Source organism: Choristoneura fumiferana, chromosome 10 (assembly GCF_025370935.1).
Source record: "Choristoneura fumiferana chromosome 10, NRCan_CFum_1, whole genome shotgun sequence".
NCBI lineage: Eukaryota > Metazoa > Arthropoda > Insecta > Lepidoptera > Tortricidae > Choristoneura > Choristoneura fumiferana.
In genome coordinates, this window is record NC_133481.1 from 19,993,532 (window position 1) to 20,002,980 (window position 9,449).

A 9,449-nucleotide genomic window follows, 5' to 3' on the forward strand; every position below is an offset into this window, starting at 1 on the left:
TCGACGAGCTCATTGTAGAACCGCTCTCCCGGTGCGCGTTAAAGTCGCCGAGAATAAAACACAGATCGGTATCACTCTCATCTATGATCGCAGAAATGGCACTTAAGCAATCAATAAATGCCAGAATGTTTTCACTCATGTCAGTAGGCATATAGACACTTATCACAACAACGGGCGAACCGTTTGTTAACGCACGAATTGCACATACGCGAGGATTAGCACACGAATGACTGTCACGCACTGGAAGAGAGATTTGCGCCACAGTAGCGCCACGCCTCCGTGCGCCTCCCGCGCAGAATGCCCGCTGCCGTGTCGACTGCGGACGTCCGGTGCTCCCGAAACTCTTCGTGTACAGTGTCCAGGAACGACAAGTCATGTGGCATTAACCAAGTCTCCTGAAGCGCAATAACATCCCATCACTGCATAGTTGTTTAACTCCGTCTATACATCTCCTAATTCTTACAATTGTATGATATAAGGGTCGTATTAGTCATTGCTTATTTAAATTTCTTCGCTCATCTTGCTTCATGTATGGCATAAACGTCTACACGTTATCCGTCTGGCCATAACTTTTCATTTAGATAAACATCTAACTTATATTTTTCTGTACCATAGCTTTAAAAGACTGATAAGTTTTATCGCTTTTCATTTATTTTATGTAACACAATCTTTTCGTTTGTCTTAGCCAGTATGTAGTCAGCGATATCTTTGTCCGACGTTTCTTTATGCACATTCGAAATGAATAAGGCAGTTCTCTGATCCGCCGCTTTGAATTTGTCATTCGTAAAATTGTTGCTTTCCTCGCACAGGTTCCAATCTATTTCTATTTTTTTCTTTGCACTTTAATCCATTCTAATCACAGTGCTTATTATTTTTCCACTCACTGCTTGTAATACAATCTCCGCTACAGATTTGTTGCCTTTGCCTCCACTGTTTACATCGTTGCTTATTTGAGTAGAATTCATTTGCAGTGTTGCACACCGCTATTCATTGTTTGTATCGGAATCCTGCTCGATCGCTTTGGTGAGTCATCGCTATCACTCTCATCAGTAGTAGTTGCGTCTTCCAAAGTAAACGTCGGGCGTGGAGTGGCTCCTCAGGCGCGAGCGACAGCGCTCTCCACATTCGCGCCCGAGTGTGACGGCAACGAGAGCGCGCACACACTTTGTTTCGGCGCGTATGTTTGCGTCGGTAGTTGCAGAAAAATGTAGAAACCGAACGGACCGCTATCTAACAGATAATTGCCTTTTTCCTGTATTTACGTTTCCGTCATCGACATTTAATAGTGATGCATACTTTAACTTGTGAACCTCTGAACGTAAGTCGTTAATCTGGTCCATCGTCGCGTAGATTCCCTCACATTCGCTACGGCAGACTTCAAAGAAACGATGTCCTTTAATAAGACGTGACATCTACGTGGTCAAAGGTTACGGGGGTAATTTTTGCAACTCCTTTGCTACAAATATCGGGCGTACCATCCGGGTCGTCCCTTGAACGTGCAAATAATGTCTGCAACATCCCTCTGCTCTTTATCCTTCGGCGCGAACATTTCGCTTCGATGTCGAGAATCGACTTGTACAGTAGCACTTTCGCAGCATCAATATCAGTAGTCGAAAATGCACACTTACACACACTCGAATCAACCCCTCTTCGTCCATCACGTCCAATTTATTCTGTATAAACATAAAACTTCATTTATGACTATATTGCACTGAGCGCACTTAAGTATTCCGCTGACATTATTTCTACACCCGTTCGCTACGCGTTCGCGTTAAAAAACTACACAATATAACATCTATTAAATTAACCGAACTGGAAATGTATGTAAGAACACTAAGTTTTATGGCGGCATGAAAAATGGGTATGATTTTATTGATCACCTAAACAAACACAAGGGAGCAAAATGGTGTATTTATGCGAGGCGTACATTGAATCCAGAATGTAGCGAAGGATTCTGCTCGCTACGCTCAGGATTCTAAGTAGAATCCTGAGCGTAGTGAGGGATTCAAGTGTTAACGCCAAGATGAAAATAATTTTGCTCCCGAGTAGCTCATACAACTTTTCACACCAAGCATTAAGAAACTTGAATTAAAATATTCAAAATATTATTAAAGAACAATCAGCATAGAAAATGGCGTGGCTTTACAATAATCAACTTCAAAAAATTGCATTTGCAATAAACACTTAGAAAAAGCCTTGAACAGCAAAAGCTGCACTTTGCTCCCTTCGTCAGGAGGAAAGTTACTTTTCTGAAGGAGAGGTGTGAAATAGTTATTTGTTCACAAGGAGCAAAATGGTGTATTTACGGCGAGGGCGTACATTGCATCCAGAATGTTGCAAAGGATTCTGCAATAGAATCCTGAGCGTAGCGAGGGATTCTAAAGTAGAATCCTGAGCGTAGTGAGGGATTCAAGTGTTAACGCCCAAGATGAAAATAATTTTGCTCCGAGTGGCTCATACAAACTTTTCACAACCAAGCATTAAGAAACTTGAATTAAAATATTCAAAATATATTAAAGAACAATCAGCATAGAAAATGGCGTGGCTTTACAATAATCAACTTCAAAAATGGTATTTGCAATAAAACACTTAGAAAAGCCTTGAACAGAAAAGTTGCACTTTGCTCCCTCTCGCCAGGGAAGAAAAGTTACTTTTCTGAAGGAGAGGTGAAAATTAATATGTTCCAAAATAGTAGATTTGTCAACTAAATTGAATCACAAATAATAAAAAAACGTTTAAGTACCTAAATATTACTTAAAAAATACTCGGAAATAATATTGATCATCAAATAATATATTGGTTCCAAATAATAGATGTGTCACTAAAACTGAATCACCAAACATATATAGAATGGCACCTAAGAATTAATTATAATCAATTGGAAAATAATATGATCATCAAATAATTGAACTGAAATTTGACGATAATGATATACAATTAATTAAATAATAATAATAATATCTTCTCACAAACACCCAATTGACCCAGACCCCAAACTAAGAAAGTTTGTTCTATGGGTGCTAAAAACGGGTAGAGACATACATACATATATACTTAAATAATACAAACATCCAAGACTAAAGTACCTACTAGAAACATTTATATTCATCATAAAAGTATTAGCAAAAAATGTTGGATTCTGGGTCGCAGTTCTACCTAACACTCCTCTCGCTTCGCTCGTCGTCGTACCTAATCAGACTGCCTTAGTAGAATAGGTACAAGCATCGAATTAAGGAACTGATCTATTTATTAGGTGACAGATCTATTATTTTAGTGATCGAATTTTGATGATCAAACTATAATTTAGGATAAAGGTTTACATTTATCTGATGACTCATACTTAGAGACAGATTTGATTAATTTGATGACCAATATATTTCTTAGGGATAGATATAATAATGAGGGGACCGCAGTTTAGTGACAAATATCTAAATTTAAGTGTCAGCAAATGTAGTTCCCTTAAAAAATGTTTTTATTTTTATTCGACTGGATGGCAAACGAGCAAGTGGGTCTCCTGATGGTAAGAGATCACCACCGCCCATAAACATCTGCAACACCATGTCTCGAACAGTGTACTGTTTTTTTTTTAATATTTCGAGTTAAAGCACAATGAAACCGAAACACAGGGTGTGTAATGATCAGTATAAAAATAGTTCATATATTTTCAGTTGAAGTAATAAACGCGCATTTTATACATATAATAAACGTTTGGTCTAATATTAAAATATCTATTTTTACTTTGTATAATTATCATTTGGTGTTTCCTGCTTCACCTCAAGAATGGAATCTTCTTCAGTGAAAACTCAATAATTTTCAAACGGTGTATTTTATAAAGAAATAAATCGCCAAGAAAAAGAGTCGTTTATAAGTTGCTTGGCTGACGGTAGGATGACAAGTAAGGAAAAATGCATAAGATTATATACGGAGGCAACTAATTAAGTGCCTGCGTTTAAAATAGAGCAAAAGCTCCACCACCAATCGCATGGTGTCAAAGTGAAGGCAGGAGCCGGAACATCCTCCGCCCATTGAAGTCGAAGCACTTCAATTCTCTTCAACAGGAACCAGTGGACAAAGGCGAACCAAGGCCGGCGTACGCAGCCCCGAGTAGTCGTGATGTCAGCAACTCGGGATATTCCATCAACGCCTGGAAACAGGCGCGCGACGCGTCCCAATCGCCAGCTAAAGGTGGCGAGTTGTCTTGTGGAGAAGGACAAGATCTCCTACTTTGAATCATATTATAACATTACCGCAAAATAATAGCCTACTGCATTTATAACAAAGGTCAAAATCAAAATAATATAACCCATGACTTTAAATGTCAGGAATCTCAAATAATAGACAATACGTCATATTTGTGCATCTCTTACACTCCGTTAGAAAAGTCAACCTTAATGATAATTTGATCTCACAGAAACTTTTGTCAATACTGGTAGACCACTTTCTTGGCCGACTGTACCATAGTGGCTTAAATAGTAAATCATTAGCCGTTGCCCGCGACTCCGTCCGCGCAACATTCGTTTATCACTATCCCGCGGGAACTGCAATTTTCCGGGATAAAAAGTTTCCTATATCCTTCTCCGGGATCCAAACTATCTGTATGCCAAATTTCATTTAAATTGGTTCAGTGGTTTGGACGTGATGAAGTAACAAACAAAGAAACAAATTTGATGTTATAAATGCTGTAAATTTTTTCATTGTTATTGTTGATGGTGAGAGTGAGTGTTACATGCTTTTATTTTGGCTGACTGTACTTTTTGTTCACTGTACTTTCATTGTCAACTACATTTTCGTACCAAATTTCAAGTCAATCCGACTACTGGAAATGCGTCAAATTTAACTTATAAGATTTGACCCGTATGTACATACATACATACTTAGATACACACATTTCAAGTTAAATAAAAGCTTGTAAAATGTAATTATTTTCGCTTACGATGCACGCCATCAATAATAACAACGAAAAAACGTGCAGAATTTGTAATATAGTTTACAGAGAATTTGAACAGATTCGATTCCCGGTTATGTATGAGTTAAAAACAAAAAAATTGAATGCTATTTTTACTAAATCTGAAATCGAAGCCATGATTCCTAAGAACAGTTTCTCCCTACTGACCCATTTGGATTGATCACCTATATAACATAATAGGCATCTCACCCGATCGGGGACCGAACCCGGGGCCTCAAGTTTTGTAAATGATGTTTGCGGCGTAAAACCTAAACCCTTTGCTTGTGTTCCAGTGTTCCAGAACCGATGATTGTTGCGGCCTTAAACGGTGCGTGGACTACAGTCCTCGCACATGTGAGCCCTTGTGACCCGCCGCCGCCCGCCCCGCCCGCTGCCCCCGCCGCCCGCCGCCGCCCGCCGCCGCCCGCCGCCCGCCGCCCAGGACCTTAACCCAGCCCCAGCCTCTCGTAAATTGTTACTATTACTATATACACTGTGTCCGAGTTCAGATCTCTATAAAATACAAAAAAATGTATAGTTAACAAAAAATTGAACCGACTAAATAAAACGGTGCACGAGCCAGCAGGAGCAGCAGGTGGGTCTTCAGTCGTCTACCACCTACCTACACTATAACTACTACTATTACGTTTTGATATTTTGTGTTTTTTTTCATATTGTTTTAATATAGGTACGGTTAGGAAGCTTAAGTGGCGGACACAATTTTTGCAACTTTCAGAGGGATCATTTCCGAAAATATTCACATAATTTTAAAATGTAGTATTAGAAAGTTTTGTGTTTTTAAAGACCTATCAAAATATACGCCAAACGCCGAATGCTGTTTTTATTTTTTATTTTTATAATATTGTAAATATGGAGTTCCTTCCCCTAAAAATATTTATTTTTACTGTCACACCCAAACTACCCTAGGGACATTATGAGACACCTATGTACTCTAAATTTAATCAATATATTATTATATTTTATAGTTTTTAAATAAAATGCCTAACAACACAGCTGTCACAAAGTTAGACAATTAAAATTTAAAATATTAAAGAATAAATTGGTACAACAAGATTTATTTTGCTTTGAAACGTGCTAGAGGGGCGAGAATACTTTTAAAATACAGAGTAATGTAAGTGTTATTTTATACTCAGCTTGAAGTGACCCTAAAAGCACAAGAAGGACAATAAAACCAGTATTATCCGTGTTTTAGGTGAATTTCGTACTCAAAAAGAGATAAAAACATCAATAAGTAACGATAGAGACGTGTTACGCGGGTGAAAAAGGTATCAAAATGTGGGGAATAATATCATCAGCTGTTCAAATGCTTTTTGACCCAAAATCTAGAGGTTTGGCCAATGTTTACGAAAACATGGTAAATACCTACCGACCGAGTTGATGTAGCCAAGCGAGCCTCTGATGGGTGGGTGTGGGGGCGATTTTTTTGCGCGTATTTTGAGTTCTAAGTATGCGGGAATGAAAGCCCTGATGATAATACATACATTAAATTCGATTTCAAACAAAAAAATCAACAATAAACGCAAAAAAAGTTTTTTTTCGTTCACTTGCAAAAACGAAAACTTCGACCTAACTGTAGCTCGGCCGCAATTCGACTAAACCGCCGTGTCTTTTAACCCCGTGACTGTAAATCCAGTAAACTTAAAGCCAACAGTGCGGTCGCTCGTATTAGATCAGTCTTGACTCACAAAGTCACGCGTTCAAAAACCGCGGTGCATAATAGAGTAAAGTTTTGACTCGAAAGATTTTCTAATCAACAACATATGGATGAAATCTTAACCGAACATTAATTAAAATATAATCATTTAACAGTTTGAAACCGAAATTTTGGAAACCTAACAATTTGAAACCTAACATTTTCAAACCTGAGTTTTAGAAACCTAAAATTTTAAAACCTGTTTTATTAACCCAACAGTTTGAAACCTAACTATTTAGAACCTAACTTTCTTAAACCTAGCAATTTCAAACTTAACATTTTCAAACCGAATAACTCGGGATGTAACAATTTGAAACCCAGCTTTTTTAACCGACTTCAAAAAAAGGAGGAGGTTATCAATTCGGTTGTATTTTTTTTTTTTTTTTTAATTACCTCAGAACTCCGTCATTTATGAAACGATTTCAAATTTTTTTTTGAATTCGTCTAGGAATGCTTTCAATTAGGTCCATAAGCAGAAAATTAGGATCTGATGATCGATCTTAAGGAAATCGAGGGAACTTTTCAATATGTGTAGGGACACCTATGGTAATTTGTTTATATTTAGCAGTAACTCGTGCATTTGCTCTTGCAAATCATAATTTGGTGAAGTGGAACTGAGGATGAAGACCAGATTTGACCAACGGACTACTACTATCAATAACAAGTATTTCACGGGTTAAATTTAAATTATCATGATTAATATACTTACCTAGATAAGCAACTAAGAAGAAGCTTTAAGTTAATGATTCTTTCGAACTGATCTGATGCTGAAGCCAGAAGGTAGGCACGGAACTGTTATAAAACAACGTAACTAAGTCGTTTTGGGCTTAAATGGATAGTTGTGAGATGTTCTTTGGCTACAAATCACTAAAAAGTGAGAAATAAAAAAAAAATTTAACAAAAAAGTAAAACCGACTCCAAAAATAAAAAAAATAACAAAAATGGAACCGACTACAAAACCCTTGAAAATATTTTTCTAGGTAAGTAGGTACGTACTAGCTCGAAGTCGGTGACTCAGCACGACCCAGCAGAGGATTGAAACCATAGTATGTAGGTGAAGTAGACGACTATTGGAATTGTCCCACTCCTGCTGGCTCTGCTGATGGGCACCGACTCGAGCTAGTACGTACCTACTTACCTAGAAAATATTTCAAGGGTTTGTAGTCGGTTCCATTTTTTGTTATTTTATATTTTTTTGGAGTCGGTTTACTTTTTTGTTAATTTTTTTTTTAAACCTAACAATTTCAAACCTAACGTTTTGTAACTTGACAATTTCAAACCTATCTTTTTGAAACTTAACAGTTTGACTTTTAGAAACAAGATTTTAACACCTTACAATTTAAAACCGGGCCATAACGAGCGCCAAGCGGGCCCGCGACAGCATTCAGTGTCGTCATGGCCACTGCGATAAATGCTCTTGCACAGCGTGAACTGAGTGGCCGTAGCATGAGTCGCTTTCAGATACAAGATCAGTCAAGTGGGACAGTAAAAGTACCTCAAGAAAAGAGTACCTCATTGCTGCGGCTTGCAACTCCGGCTGCGGGGTATCCTTCAACACAGTGGGATTGATCCTGTACCGATTCAAGCCTTCACATCGATCAAATTCACAAATATTATATTCTTATGAGTTTGTTAGACAAAGGGTTTATTTTTATTTTAGCTCGGACAAAGCCACGAGAAAAGTCTAGTTTACTAGGACATAATAAATTAACACATTTTATGGGTTTTTAAACAATCCCTTGAACAACAACTTGAAGGACCGATATGGGATTTAATTTTATATTATTGATATATTTTATTCAAAGCTCTATAAATTGAGGGCGCATTTTTAATACTAAGTAAACTTAATACTATTCTATAGGTAAAACTTTAGTCGCACGTGCTTTATGCAGTATTGATCGAATTAATCAATATTATGTCCAAATAAGGCAAAAAACATCACGATACAAGATACAGTAGTTTTTATTTATTTTTCTTCTCTTTAGGTTGTGTCCACTGATTAAATTGATTAAAATTATTGAGAATCGCGTTGTATAAGATAACAATAAAAACAACTCCAGCAAAAATAAAAAAACGCTTGAAAAGAAAACGCCGCCAAAAAAGATTACTAAAAAGTAAATAATAATTATGCACTACCTAGCTGTTGCCTGCGACTTCATCTGCGAAGAATTCGTTTTTCCCTATCCCGCGTGGACTACGCTAATTTCCCGCAAAATTAGCCTGTTAAATGTTAATTTAGTAAAAGTACCTATTAGCCAAAGCCAAAGGGTCCGGTCTGAAAACCAGCGCTAAAAACTAAAGCCAGCATTGCTGAGACGGCACCCTTGTCAAGGTGTAGACCTATTTTGTACCTAATTTATAATATGCGTTATTTTGTATCCACTTTTTATACTTTGGCAATAAAGAGTTTTATTATATTATTATTATTTTTTATCTAAGCGTCGTCGTGTCGAGTGACCGCTAAGGTTAACAGGAAACTAAAATAAATATGTTGTATTTTTGATTAAAATATGAACCTTAGCGGTCCCATGACACCGACGACGCTTAGATAAAAAAAAAATACTAGGTACTTATACTAATTAACTTAGGCTAATTTTTCGGGAAATCAGCATAGTCCCGCGGATATGATAAACGAATTCTTCGCAGATGAAGTCGCGGGCAACAGCTAGTTATGCATAATTATTATTTACTTTTTTAGTTGTCTTTTTTGGCGGCGTTTTTTTATTTTTGCTGGCGTTGTTTGTGTCGGGGGTTTTATAAATTTTTAATTAGACCTAAAATGTCATTTAA